The 15886-nt window shown below is 28.8% G+C and overlaps 1 protein-coding gene across 3 annotated transcripts in view; it reads right to left on the reverse strand.

Annotated features, from left to right (window-relative positions):
• The window catches only part of LOC136969937 (organic cation transporter protein-like), an 85927-nt gene that overhangs the window by 43864 nt on the left and 26177 nt on the right, over window positions 1-15886 (reverse strand). The window contains exon 2 of one of the 3 annotated variants that reach the window (XM_067264254.1): window positions 8006-8080. The gene's annotated coding sequence lies outside the window, so the exon portion shown is untranslated. Of the gene's footprint in view, window positions 1-8005; window positions 8283-12428; window positions 12518-15886 lie in introns of those variants that run through there. The other 2 variants (XM_067264255.1, XM_067264253.1) reach the window with 2 other exon arrangements.

The following is a 15886-nucleotide window of genomic DNA, read 5'->3' on the forward strand; positions in this document are numbered from 1 at the left end:
ACTCGAACTGTAGACGATCAATGTGCTCGTGGATCAACATCTGCCTTTGTTGAAGGTATATATGGCCGAGTGCCGGACTGCCTGTTAAACACGCAATAGGCTTAGCGGAGAGAGCGACGCGACTCCCGATCATCGCGCGATCGCCGAAAAAAGTGTGACAACTTTCTTATTTTTTGCCTCCGGCTCAAAAGTAGGATACCGTTGAACTCGTCTCGGTCCTCTGAGTTCAAATATATACTCAAAGTCCCGAAATTCCATAGGTGGTAATCTATAGTACACCCAAAAAGGTCCCGTAGAAAAAGTATTTATTATTTAAAATATAAAAACAAATATTTTAATTTTGTTCAATACAATTGATACTTAAATAAGATTATTTATTTCCCGTTTTACGACCTAATTGATTCCTTGAAAACCGTCGTTAAACGAGCCTTCGAACTAATTTCTCGTAACTTCGGTATTAAAACTTGCGATTTTATTCATGGAAATGAACTCTAATCGCTGGAATGACCAACTAAACACAGGGTATTTAAATGAGATATTTCATACAATCGTAGTAGAAAATTTATACCAACGGTATAAATTTTCTACTACGATTGCAAAATCTACTACGAAGCAACAAATCGTAAAAAGAGCGGTCGTAAAGCAATGTATAAATGTATATACTAAATTTAAATAAATATTCGAAAAAAATATACCTTTTCCATCGTTATTTATAAAATTCCACTACAACATTACAATTCCAACACTAGAATGAATTTTTAAAATTTATATACATGAAATCCCACTGATGTTTCGTATGTAGAATTTTTAAATTTTGCTTACTTGGCATATTTTTATCATTTAATTTATACATAGTCATGCTTATACTATTTCTTCCGCATAGAATGAAATACATAAAGTAGAACAAAAACCTAAATAACCGATCCATATTTTTAAATAAAAAATTCATTAATAGAGTAACAACTAATTATTTAGAGATTAATTCAGCTTCGACCTTGCCGAAAAAGGAAGAGGTAAGTGCACAGAGACAAAAGTATCCTCCTACTAAAAATATGATAGTTAATTACTTAAACTGTATTGAATCATGTACGGTTTATCATTTAAACATTCGAGTATCATTAGCTAGAAACTGAGATTGAAAACATTTTCAAAATGTCAGTACGTTAAGGACGAGGATGGATGGAACATACGAAAAGTTCTTTGTGAAGTTTAATACAAAATAAATTTATTCCAAAACTGTTTTTTATGTTAATTATATCTGAAATTCCCAATTTGATAAGTTTTTTTGGAACATTTAAGCATGAATTAAATATATTGAGTCATAAGCAAAATAGCTTTGTGATTAAGTGCTTGTTGTATATTCCAATTTTACTTTCCCTCTGTTATACTCCTATATAACAGAGGAAAAGTATGGCGATCGTGAAAAATGGCTCTCTCCCCAAGATTTTTGCATTTTTGGACTCTGGGGACTTTCAAACGTTGAGAAATGCAAAAAAATTGAGTTTTTTTTCCTGTATGTATAAATGTTAGTGTGTATGTGAGTGGAGAACGATTTTGTCCACTCTTTGAAGCTTAATAATTCCTGTTCCTTTTGTCGAAAATTTCTGAAGTATTGCAGGAAGGTTTGTGTATTAAGGGGGTTAATACTATTAAATTTTGGTGATTAAAGGTCTATTGGGTGGGTGATAAAGGGGGATCGTGTGTTGTATCTCGGGTAGAGTCGGACTTAATGACGATTTTACTCGTTATTAGTATTTATATATATATATATTTTTATTAAACCCATCACTACCCTCAAAATTAAACTTTTTGCCATTTTATAATAATTAAACATAAAAAGTTTTCTTAATAAAACGTCCTAACAGATGGCGCCATACGCAGTTTTAAACGTTGCCGGGAAAGTTAAGTAACTCGTTGCTGGACTTTTTATTAACTGGCCCAATCATAGACATTAAATTGGGCATTACTTACAGAGCCACAAAAACATCTTTTACAAATCATTCATTCCCTGGAATAACATACACGTTAAGGAAAAATCATTTAATTTTTTGTTGAACGTTATTTAAAGAATATAATACAATTTTTAATGCTGTTTCATTTTATTGTGTAATATGTTGGGGCTCAAAAAGGCAAGTAGTCTAGATCTCTCCGCCGATCTCGGACAGGATGACTTGATATTTTGTATTTAGTCACTTACTGGTATTTAGAAATAGTATTTCATATTTTTCTCATTGTTTGGACTTTTAGCATTCGTATCATTTATCAAAAATATAACTAATTAATAATGTTCTAAATAAACATTGAAAACTATACTCATTCCGGATTCATTAAGAATATTTTTCATTCATTCACTGATCTAAATTTTAAATTATTATTAAATTGCTAAAGGAAGTAGCATGCCTCTACACAATTTTTATTTATTTTTGAACTTTTTATTATATTTTTTTAATGATATAAGAATCATTTTAATGACTTCGTTATCATCAGAAAAGAGAGAAATTGATTATCATTAGGAGCAGTTTTTTTGACCCATTTCGACCGACCTTATACGTGTATAATTGTCTTTGGCATTTCTTCCGTGAAGTGCCAATTTCACCAATTTATCCTGTATTAAATCAAGTTTCATTCTTCTTTGATTCTCTATCGCATCGTCTTCATTAAAAATAAAGCGAGATATATATATTTATTTCCATACAAACTCAATTATCTACTCGTATATAAAAAATAATTGTGTTTCATCATAAGCATGGAAATAAATTCACTAATTTTTCTTGCTGCTTTCAATAAAGTTTATTAATTCCTGGTGATAATTTATTGAAATATCAATTTACTATACTAATTAGTAACTTTAGCCTAAATATTTCGTCTGTTCGTTTGTTAGAGAAAATATACAATTTAACGCCAATATGTCGTTACTCTTTAGTATTGCAAATGAGAAATTCTGGAGAACGACACTAAATTTCAAAATATGCGCTACTTCAATCAATCGAACAGACTTATATTTTGAATTATTTCTCAAATAATCACAATAATAACAGTGTTAAATTTTATTCTCTTCTAGACAAGGGTGTGCGCAGAGGAGGGTAACGGGGGATTTACCCCTCCCTGGAATAGAGCATCTTTACTCTAATTCCACAAATTATAATTGGATTCCTTGGTCTGTTGTAAAAACTTTTGGTCTGTCGTAAAAAATCCAGCAACGAGTTGCTTAACTTTTCAGGCAACGTTTAAAACTGCGTATGGCGCCATCTGTTACGATATTTTATTCAAAAAATTTTTATATTTTCAATTATTATAAAATGGCAAAAAGCTTAATTTTCAGGGCAGGATGGGTTTTATATAAAAATTGTAAATGCTAACAACGAGTAAAATCCGACCCTACTCGAGATACGACACAAGATTCCCCGCTCTATCTCCCCACCCCTCGATATTTAACCACAAAAATTTAAGAGCATCAATCCCCCTAATACACAAATCTTCCTGCAAAATTTCAGAAATTTTCGACAAAAAGCATAGGAGTTATTAAGTTTCAAAATGGATAAATATATCGTATGCTCCCCCCACCCACAAACAAACATCCATACATACAGAAAAACCCCTCGAATTTTTTTGCATTTCTCGACGTTTGAAGGTCCCCGGAGACCAAAAATGTAAAAATCTTGAAGGGTCATGTTTTGCTCGATCACCATACTTTTCCTCTGGTATAACATAGCCGGAAAAGTAATAATTAAATAAAAATTTATTAATATAATTGTCTCCAAGCTTTGTAATCCCTTGGAAAATTTTCCTCGGACTCCCATGCTTATAGATCTATAATAATTCTATAATCATAGATATCTACAGTATATTAATATATATTATATATATATATATATATATATATATATATATATAAAGATTGTAGGAAAAATAGTTTTTAACAAAGATTTAAGAAAATACCCAGGTACAGAGTTGAGAGCAAAAGTAAATGATTTAGGTTTTTATGGCCAAGTAAAACATTTTAAATGACAATAAACATTTTTTAATATCAATCATGGGTTAAATAAATCGATCATATATCATATATGTCATTTGTATATTATAAAAATATATATAATGTAGGTCACTATAATGTATCACCTAGACTTAAGACGTTCGCATTATTTCTTTTCTACGCTTGACTGACGTATAAGATAAACGAATACGAAATTTCAAACAACTTATTCTTAACAGATTTGTCACATGAATAAATCATTAATGTTTAAAAGCATCAAAAGATAGAAAATTGTTCCTGCTTTCATTTAATGTACTAAAATAAAGAGGGAAAAAAGTAGATCTACTTCCTTGTAAAATTGAAACTATAAATTAACTGAATGAAGTAGAAATTGCATTATTTAGAGTAATTCGACATAGCATAAATAAATATTAGGGTAAGTGTAATTTTATTTTTATTTATATAATTTCATTTTAAAAATATATTTATCAATTGATATTTTTTACTATTTTGTTAAATTTATAAATGTAATTTTGCCATTTTAAGCTCGAATTGGAGAGAAGGAGAGGGAAAACGATAGGTGTTCTTATATTTATCTTCTTCGGTACAGTAAAATAACTTGAAAGTTGTATAAACTTGATTAATTATTGTTTTTTGTACAAGAGTCTATTAAATTAGAATGCCTCATAATATATTAACGTAATAAGGAAAGATCAGCCATTAAAACGTCGACTTATACACTTATTATATAAAAATTATAAAAAATATTTTTGTCATAAATTATCTAAATTATAAAGATATTATCTAGCATATCGGTTATAAGGTATAAATATTATAATTTTTAAGATTCTTCTAAAATTATAAAAGTCCTCATAAAATTGTGTAGGTAATTGGGAGAAACTCTTCTGAGAAATATTACATTTAACAGTTTAAAGAAAAAAATTATTAATAATATATAAATATTTTTTTCTAAGTATATTTTATAAAACAGGACATATTTATAGATCGTAAACAATTCTGTCATCCTAGAACCATATCTTAATGTCAGAATTCGAAGGTTAGCTAGTGTCTACTTATAGTTGATTATTTTTTATTCTTTCGGATCTTAGCTAGATTTTAAATCCGAAATTTCTTGTAAATATTCTCATTTATATTTTCTTAGAAATAATTTAAATTAAATCCTTCTCAAACCGGTTAAACTGCATTATCCCGTCCATCCAAAACGGGATGACTCTTGTTTAATGGCAAATTTTAATAACTTGCAAGGCAATATATTACATAAATAGGTGATAATAATAAAGCTTAAATCACAAACTTTCATTCAGTTACTTTGCATTAGTTTTATTTTATTTTGTTTTTTACTAATAATGACTTAGAAAGTTTTAAAATATCAAAGTCATTCTTAGTAGAAAAGAATATTAACTTTCGAAGCGATTTTAAACTTTTATTATTATCTATTTATGTAAGAAATTTTAATAAAGAAATATTGGCATCAACCTTTGGCATGATAATTATATTGAAATTTTCGATAATAAGGTAACTTTTGATGTATTTACCATGAAAATTTTTATAATATTTAGTAAGAAAGAAGCGAGACTTGAAAAGGAGGTATAAATTATATTCAAATTTCATATAAAAGAATTAGTTAATTTTATTACAAATTCTAGAAATACGTACTGTACATATAACCCTCAAAATTATTTAAATATTTCCACATATCTTAGTTCAATTCGCGGGGAAATATTTAAATATATTCTTTCTACTTACGAGGAAATATTTTTAAAATAAATCTAGAATATTTTACTCGATAAATACGGAAAAATAACTTTTTATATTGTGAAAAACTGCTTCGAAACGATGAAATAACACGTCGCATTTGTATAGACACATTTCCATCTTTTATTTGAAAACAATAGAAGATTTTGGTACTTTTAATTATGCAATTCGTTTAAAGAAAAAGGAAAGAAAAACCTTCAAAGACCTATAAATTTAACAGATTTTTTTTTCAGCTAAACAAATTTATAAGATTTGCTTTTATATATTTCTAAATTCGATATTATTGATAGAGTGGTTAAAGTTCATAGAAAATATTTCCGATAATTTTGACGAATTAATTGACGCAAAAAAGCACTAAACTTAATTAATTCTTAAATTTATTGACACTGATTAAGGATTATAAATGATCTTCATTCTTCTTAGAAACGATTAAAGAGAAAAATAAATAAATAAATAACAGGAATATTAAGCAACCTTTAAGAACAAAACTCATAGAGGAGCTCCATTATGCAACTTAACTAGAATTCCGTCAAGACTACCTTGTAGTAATCAAGGATTTTTTTAAAAAATTACTGGCAATTTGCCCGTAAAATATCCCTATACACCGCACGTGTAAAAAACATTAGGAAAATTTTCCAAAAATTTTCCACCTAATATTTTGTTACGCCAAATTTCATGAGAGGAAGGTTGAATCTTCAAGCCACTCGTATATTTTTTTTACGCTTTAAAATACGAGAAAATTAGGAATAATCGTAATAAAATTACGCATTTAAAACCGTATACGGCCTCGTATAGAAGAGAAATATTGAAATTATTCGCTAAACAACGTAACTATTTATTATTTATAGGCACGGCACGAATTCTTACTCATGCTAATGATTGTCGACATAATCGTACAAGTAGGCTATATTAATAATAAAGGATAGTGACCTTCTGAAACGCAATTTACTTCTCTTTCTTTGTGCATATTCTTAGACACGTGAGTCTGCTTCGAATATTTATCGCACAGAACTTGACAAGAATTTTCTAATACTTTAATAGCTGTCAATTGAAGAGAATTTAATAGAATTTCTTCAAGTGAATTCTCCAATAAAGCTGCTAGAATTAATTACATGACAGGACTAAAAGACAGCGTGTAAAATGTATTATAATAGCCTTAAAATATATTTTTATTTTCAGATAACCGTATCCGTGGTCTATAAATATATTAAAACTGCATAAAAGTTTCGTCTTTTTGGTAGAAAATCTCTCGATAACCTTTTTAAACTTGTAATCTAGGTTATTTTAACATTTACATCATTTAATAATTCTATTCTTATGTAAAAGTTATGATAAATACTTAAAGAAACTATAAGTAAATGTGTAAATTTATGCATAATTATGAATAAATAAAGAATGAATTGAAAAATAGACAAGTATTTAAACTGATGGGTGGTAATTTTTTATTTTTTTTCCGGGTTCGTCCCTCGGAAAATCCTTAAGGTTGTGAATTTAACTTAAAAATTATGAAGATATTCTTGATAACACGATGTAATGAGGACGACAAAAGAATAATAAAGTACTTTACCTTAGATATATTTGATGTCTCTCTGGACTGCCTGCCTGCCTGTATTTGATGATCTTAAATAAGATGTATATATATGATTTGAAAAGATTCTCTTGCATAATTTTTTATCTTTAAAGCTCAGAAGTTATTAATTTATGAAGCAGAGTGCCAAGGGTAAAACATTTTATCACAATTTCAACGAAGATAATAAAAAATGGTCTCTCAACCACGTTGTCTCAATTTCGAAGTGATTCGGCAGAAATTCTGTTATTCTGTGTAATTTCCTGTTTAAACTGCATATTTAGATGCCAATAAAATTTAAAAAGAACATTTAAGTAATCACAAACCTTACTTTATACTTAAGAAACGGCAGGAGGCAGGGATACTGATACCAAAATTTTATTAATGCACGTGCTAGGTATGGATATATACCGTAAATCGATCTCAGGCCCTCCAGGTGGTGAGCAACAAGGAATATCGTCAGTTACGTAAGGAATAAACATAACTATTAATCAAGAGGTAGAACCGTAACGTAAATTTACTAACGGAAGCGCGATAAAGATACATAAACACATATTAATCAAGCGGAACGATACAAGAGGAGTTAATTTAGAATATAAGCTAATTTAGGAACACGACCAATTCGATTCTTTGTTTCATACGGGTCAAGAATCGATGTTTATAAGAATACTACAAGGAAGATAACTTACAAAAATAGTTGAAGAACGTAAAAAAACTTCCGAAAATCTTTGACCTTTCACTTTTCCTCCAACTCAGATCGGTAGAGATTTTTTCCTTTCTTTTTTGTTGTTGTTGTTGTTATTATTAAAATCCTCTTCGCTGAGTTCAAGCTCCTCTTCGTTTCAACTCGGGTTCATCCGACTTGCAAGTGCATTGTAACTCGGACCTATCGCAAGTTTTTAATCCCTGCTAAAATGACGCAATCGATTCGTTGAATGGTTGGCTATCGTCTACTGCGAAACTGGTTATGAACCGTTTTTAATTCGTCCTTTGTTCGGAACGAGTTCCTTTTTTTATATATATATATATTGCACGTAAATAAAAATTTGACTTCATTGCCATCAACTATTCACGGATTTCCAAGCTCAGTCTACTAAAATTAATGATTATAAAAGGATTTTTTATGACGTATAGAGATTTTAAAATAGTCAGTGAGAGAATTCGATGGCTACTTTTAATTGAAACAAGAATGTAACATACTTTATTTAAGAAAACGTTAAAATATAAACTAGTCAAGGGATTAAGTTTTAATTATTTTTACACACGTCCAATTATTTAGTTGTGACTTTTTCAGAGCTTCCCACGACAATTAAATTTAAGTTAATAAATTAAATCAGACAGAAAAAACTCATAGAGTAATAAATATTAAAGATTTACTCGTCACAATTTATCTAAATTAATTCATAAAAATATTCGTATTTTTAAGAATTTTTTAACTTAAACTTAAAAACCGAAAAAAAAGTAATAATAACAATAATTTTGAGAGAATTCAAGAGCAAATTTTTTATGAATTTGCTCTTGAATTCTCTCAAAATTATTGTTATTAATATTATTATTGATTCGATCATAAATTGTTCATTGTACCACGTATTAGAACAGTTTGATCACATTATCGTCATATTACTTCGTTAATTAAATGAAATAATAATTATTTATATCATAAATTCGTCAATCTGACCTATAAATTTAATTTCTAATTAACTTCATTTCTCAGTATAAAATTAAGCGTTATTTAACAATAAAATACATATACAGTATATAATAGGCGTATAATCCAAATTTAACGCACGTCTTACTAAATAATCACTATCTGGAATGAAATTTTATATATTTTTGGGAAATTTTTTTAATGAAATTCAATGACGTTTCTGAGGAAAGAAATAACACGTAATCACGTACAGTACTTTAAAGAAAATAATAGAATACTTTTACACTAATTTAACTTAAGCTTATAATAATAAATTTAATATTAAAAGGGTGAATTTTAACCGGAAGAAAATTGTAAATAAGGGAAATTCATTTTAGTTTTACTTTCCTGCTTACGAGTTAGAGGAAATAACCTTATTCAAGAAAAATAATATCATACGATAATCCCTTTTACTTTACATTCTCGATTCGAGTATTTTGTAAATAATGTAAATGACTAATAAAGTTAATTTACTTCCTTTTTACTTCGGCATTAAAAACTCGTCACATTAGCTAATTTATTATAATCAACCTAGAAATGTTATTTAATACAGTTCTAGTTTTAACGAAGTGGCACAATTCGAAATGAACGAAATGACAGATCACAGAAAACTGTTTTTCTCTGAATATTTTGTTATTCTTTTATAATATATTTCAACTTTTAAGTTAAAATCACATTTAAGTTCCTACGCTTCGTGTATATTGAATTTTATACATTAAAAAAATTTGTAACTCAAAAAGTGTATCCAGAATTACAAAGTTTAAATAACAAAACTTTGTCCAATTATTTTTAAATAATTAAAACTTTTGTATTTTTAATAAAATATACAGTTTAATTTTTATAATTTTGTAATTTTAATGTAAACACTAATGTTTAATAGAATTTTAACACTAATTTAACATTTTATTAAAACAATTAAGCAAATTTCATTGTTAAACAGTATAATAATTGTTCATACAGAAAGCATAATACTTTTTGTATTGATGATTTCGGAAGACATCAGTGAGGACACAACACTGCGATAAATTATATATTTAAGAATTTTATTCCATTCTGATATGATTTTTGATATTTTTTTTATTTGTTACAAACGTCCTTCTCAACTTTGTAAACACGCTGTTGTATTTTTAGTATTATAATAAAAATAAAATAACTATTCAAAAATTAACCTCCATTTTAAATGAATCTATTTATTTTATCATAAAATTAATGTACAAAATACTCATTAACTTCCTAAAAATATTATTTATAATGCTAAGTATCACTTTAATAATATATTAATTTTAATGCGCATGTATATATGCCAACTTATTAAATGTATACGAATAATAAAATTTTTATGGAATTCATAAAGCATTAAGTATAATTTTTTCCATTCCACTAGTAGTAAAATCAAGATCATCGTCCTTCTTAAGGATGCAATATTATAGTTACCCGTTTAACTTGCCAGAATATATGCCTATTGTTACTATAATTATATAAATATTCCTGGCCACAACAAGTTACGAATATTTATATAATTATAGTGTTCCATTTTTTATTCCATATGACCTAAAGCTATAAATAATTGCATGTTTATAAATAATAATATTGTCGTGTACTGTACGTTATAAGTATAAAAAGCGTATAACAATGTAATTATATGTTATTTAAATCTTTCCATTATATAAAGATGATGTTAGAGCTAATATTCTGTTTTTTTCTATCTGTATATTGTACATCAAAAGAAAGAAAAATGATAAGGGAATATATATTACTCTTATGAAACGTGTATAAAATTAATCTAAACTTTTGCAAACAACTTTTATGTAATCATTAAATGTTATTTAGAAGTGTATGAAAATTTTTACTTGACCTAATAAAGTATTGCATTTATGACATTACTTGATATATTTATAATTGTAACATATAATGATAAGGTAGATATCAGTTTTTTTTTTTAACATAAGAAATAAAGAATTTATATATAGTTACTCAATATATAACCTTCTAAATTTTTAATTAATATACACTCTTAATGATGTAAGCATTGAAACGTTAATAGCTTAAAATTAAAGTCTGACATAAAATTGAGGAAATTAAATTTAATAATCCTAATTTTTGATATATTATATTCTGTTAGCGATAAGATATTTTATTGTCTTTCAGTACTTCCTAAGGTTTTATTGCTAAATTTATTGCTTCCATATATTTGTGTATTCATGGTATTCAGTATAATGCAGTGGTTTAATTAGGCTGTTTTGTTATTTTTTTCATTCTGTATGGTTGCAATTAACATATTTAAGATTTAATTTACTTATATATTCGTAGAAATTATTGTTTATGGAGATTATTATCAGAACTAAAGAATAGGTTAGTCATATCTCATTAGTACCAGTAATAAAAGGCTATAAAATAATTTTAAATAAATGCTTTAATTTATATATTTATATATAGATATTTTAACGTGTTTAACATTTTTTATTATTAAAACAATTAGCAGTTTATATCTCTATTGTTTTATGCTTACGATGACAAGGTTACTATCTCTTTTAACATTCTTCGAAAATGATTTAAAATAAATTCCCAAGTGGTAGCAAGGAATGTCTAATGAATGTAATTATAATCATTCCATGCCTTCGAATCGATAACGACATTTCTTACTTAATATTGTGTAATAGTGAAAATGTATAATATAATTTTCTCAACTTGATGCAGAAGAATCTGTCAAAGTTTAGTTTTTATATGCAAATGTTAATTTCTTGATTTATATATATTTATCAGTGGCATAGACAGAATTTGCTGAAGGAAGGCCAGATATTTTGGCCTCCCGAAAAATATTGATAATTTAAATAAATAAATTAAATTAATCGTTCTTTTTATTAGTAGTATAAAAAGTAAGTTCTGAATATCTAAGAGTGGAGTCCACACCCACAGGGTCTTATAGTTACGCCACACACACACACACACACATATATATATATATATATATATATGTATTTTTCTATATATGTATAATAAAATACAATTTAGTTTTATATATTTTTTCATTTATGCATTAGCAATATAAAAATGAATAAAATGTAATTTTCTGAAAAATTTAAACAATTGCAAGCCTTGCAATTAAATTTAGGCCTAAATTTTTATGTATTAAAGCCTTAATTTGAATTAAAAGGCTTAATATTGATTGTAAATATATAAAGGCCTATATAGACCAATACATTTATAATTAATTTAAAGCATTATACAAAATATAACGCATTAAATTAATGAAATAATATTTATTATTCTATATAATTATATAAAATAATCATAAAATTTATATTACATTATACATAAAATTTTACATTATCGTCTGCAACTCATGACAGGCTTATATACATAATATATTAACGAAACCATAATATTATTAAATGTATTCAATATATATTAAAGAAAAACCTCACCCCTTTCAATTTAATGAAATAAAATTCGCCTTCTCCATCTTCCTAAAGCCAGAAATCAACAGCAGATGGAGGCTTTCCCGCTAAATCATCGTCTGTTTCGTCTGTTTCGTTCGTCGATCGATATTAGCGTCATCTCTGTTTTCGTTATGTAAAAATAAAATTAAAAATATATTTTTAATAATACTAATTTGTTAATTATTAATTTTCATTAATTTATTATTTATTTCTACATAATATTAATGTTTTAGATTTAGAGTCAATTATTATGCCTGTTTTTTAATTAAAAATTTTTTGTCTCTTGGGTATTTAGATCACCATTCTTTACTGCTTATTTTAAAAGCTGTAGCTTTTAAAATAAGCAGAAAGTTAATCAGTTTGAGCCTTTGCTCAAATTAAAACAGGTTTAACTTAACCTTTCGTTCATGTTAACACGTAAAAATGAGGCAAAAGTATTAAAAACTGGAAGTTTTAAGGTGTTCATCGGTATGCTTTCGTAGGCGGTCCTCGATTTTCGGACGTAATGCGCTCATAAAAATGTGTACGGAAATCGAACAATGGAGTTTCGTGTTCCATTATCAGAGAGCCAAAATAAAAATATAAAATTAAGACGAGAAACTTTTATTTTATTTATTTACTTCTTTTGGCAGTTCATATGTTACAATGCATAACACGTAATTCCAAACGTTAAGACCATAGATTTAACAGAAAACAAGCAATATAAATTAATTTTCATAGATAATTTTAGAATAGATAAATAGAAGCGAAAACAGGCCATGCATGACTTTGGAGCCGGAGTTGCAACTGAATCCATTTGGATCTTCTATGTTTTGCAAAAAAGAATTAATAAACAAATAAAAATCCCTGCTTCCTAATCTGAATTTTTAAAGAAATTGAAATTTATTTAGTTTAAATTCGAAACTTATAGGATTTTATCTTGTTTGATTCTGTTATAGAATAGCAGTTTTCAACTTGGAAGTTACACTGACCTACAATAATCAATAAAAGATAATAATTTGAAGCCATCTTTTTCTTACGTATGAATCGAGATTTTTAATATTTTATTTCTACTAATTTTAACAGAATTTTTTTATAGAATTTGACGTCTTGATACGTATTCTCAAGCGATCCGTCATCTATCAATTCTTTCTTATAAAATATAAAAATAAAATTAACACTGTACTGTCTTGACCCTGTACATCATACTTTTCCTTTAACAATAGAGTCGTGCCGATCATCCATCTAACACTTTTAAAAGGAAAATTTTTGAATTAAAACAACGTAACTTCTGATTTTCATCAGAAGTTCTTATATAATTAATTGGGGCCTCCTGTCCTAAGGTTTCCATATCTATCTAACATCGTTCTCGAGATTAAGAAAAGACAGTCAGACAGACGGACGACAGTGGGATATTTGAACACGTTTTGAATCTATTCTGTTTCTATTTATTGTGGAAGATTAAACCAGAAATGCCGAAGATAGAGTTGACGGATTGATGTTTTCCTTCCAAAATGGGGAATTTTCAAGACAATTGGGAAAATATGGGAAAAAGATATTAAGGGAAATTTTGTTGGGAATTTTATATTTTTGAAGGGAGAATTGAGGAATAAATAATTTCTTTGTTTTTCCCATTTTTTCCCAATTGACTTGAAAATTCCCCATTTTAAACTCTTTTTATTTCATTCTATATATTATTTGCTTGCCTAAATGGAAAAAATTTTTAACTAAGCTCGTTAAAACATCTATAGTACTTGAATGTTTAAATTAATATGCCATGTATAATTTAACGTAATTTTAGTAATTAACTATCATAGTTACTTTTTATTAGGAGGCTAATTTTTTTAGTGCACTTCTCTCACGTTTTTTTAGACAGGCTGAGTCCTTGGCCATTCTGAAAGCAGTGCAGCACATCAGTAACACGCCAATGCTGTACAGGAAGGAAAACATTACCATTTTTAGCGACAGCAAGATCCAGCAAATTAGAAAGTACAACATCACCCTTCCAATTGTAAATGACACGGTTTGCTCTCCTTGATCACCTGTAGTGTAAGGTCTGCATTACCCTCTGTTAATTGTGCAAGGCACACGAGGGAAAGGGTCCTTCTTATTAGGATCGTGAAAAGGAAAACATGTATTGGCCGTGCCCTTTAAACTCTCTTTTGGATACTATAGATTACCACCTATGGAATTTCGGGTCTTTGAATACATATCTGAACTCAGGAGACCGAGACGAGTTCAATGATACCCTACTTTTGGACCGGAGACAAAAAATAATAAAGTTATCATACTTTTTTCCAGCGATCGCGTGATGACAGGGAGTCGCGTCGCTCTCTTTTCTAAGTCGGCCTCGCTATCGCGATCGGGAGTCGCGTCGCTTGCCGTTAAAATTGCCTTTAGTAGACGTTTCTCCTTTTTTTTACTTTGTTCAAGAACTACCGTGAATCAAGTGACTAGTGACTAGTAACTAGTGACGTTTAGCACATGGCGGCCTGCCGGTGGCTCCCCTCCGGGAGGTGAGTCGGGACCACGAACAGTGGGAACGGCCGCCATGTTCTCTGCCATAAGTAACATTAACCGAAATGGCGATCGCGCGATGATCGGATGTCGCGTCGCTCTCTCCGCTCTCGTATCGCGTGTTTAACCCTACTGGAGATGACCGTAGTCCGACGTCATGGTTTGCAGACTTTACCGTAAGATGGCAGTACTAGCAACTATGGTGCCGTCTTCATGAGAGCATTAAAAGTATGGTAACTTAAAAAGTATGATGACTTTTTTATTTTTCGTCTCCGGTCCAAAAATAGGGTACCGTTGAACTCGTCTCGGTCCCCTCAGTTCAAATATATAATCAAAGTCCTTCAAATCTTTTTTTAGCCTTCAGGACATTCATCAAGATCTTTAATTAATCTGCGGCCAAACTTATTTTCGGTACGCCCCTTCCATTGTTGGAGGGTCTTTGGTGAGCGAAGCCACGCTCGTTGCTGCAGCCTTTCTGTGGTTTCCTACATGCTGTTACTACGTTGTCTCCAGGTATTTTTATTGTACGGATTCAACATGTGTTGGACCAATGTGGGTCAGTGCTTCTGTAAATACTGTTTATTGTGTAAATAATTTGTATCCTTGTCTGTATGCAATCGTTTTATTGGTAAACGATTCCCGTCAAGCGATCATGGGATCCCACCTCTTCTTTCCTCTTTCCTTATCCTCCCGTTTCAAAATCCTTCATTCCCACCCTCACTCTTCTCTCCGTACTATCCCCACCCCCTTTCTTCTTTTCTTGGCTATACCACTGCGTCAATCCAATTACTTACTTACCTTGTCTAAGAATTCTTTTTCCGACAAGACTGACACTGGATTAATCTTTAAATAATATTAATGTTTTTTTTTTTTATTTAAAATTATGAATCTGTTATTTAGGTTTCTGTTCTTCTTCATGCATTTTATTCTATGCGGAAGAAATAATA

The sequence above is a fragment of the Centruroides vittatus genome, unplaced genomic scaffold (assembly GCF_030686945.1).
Source record: "Centruroides vittatus isolate TY-2023 unplaced genomic scaffold, ASM3068694v2 contig_1832, whole genome shotgun sequence".
NCBI lineage: Eukaryota > Metazoa > Arthropoda > Arachnida > Scorpiones > Buthidae > Centruroides > Centruroides vittatus.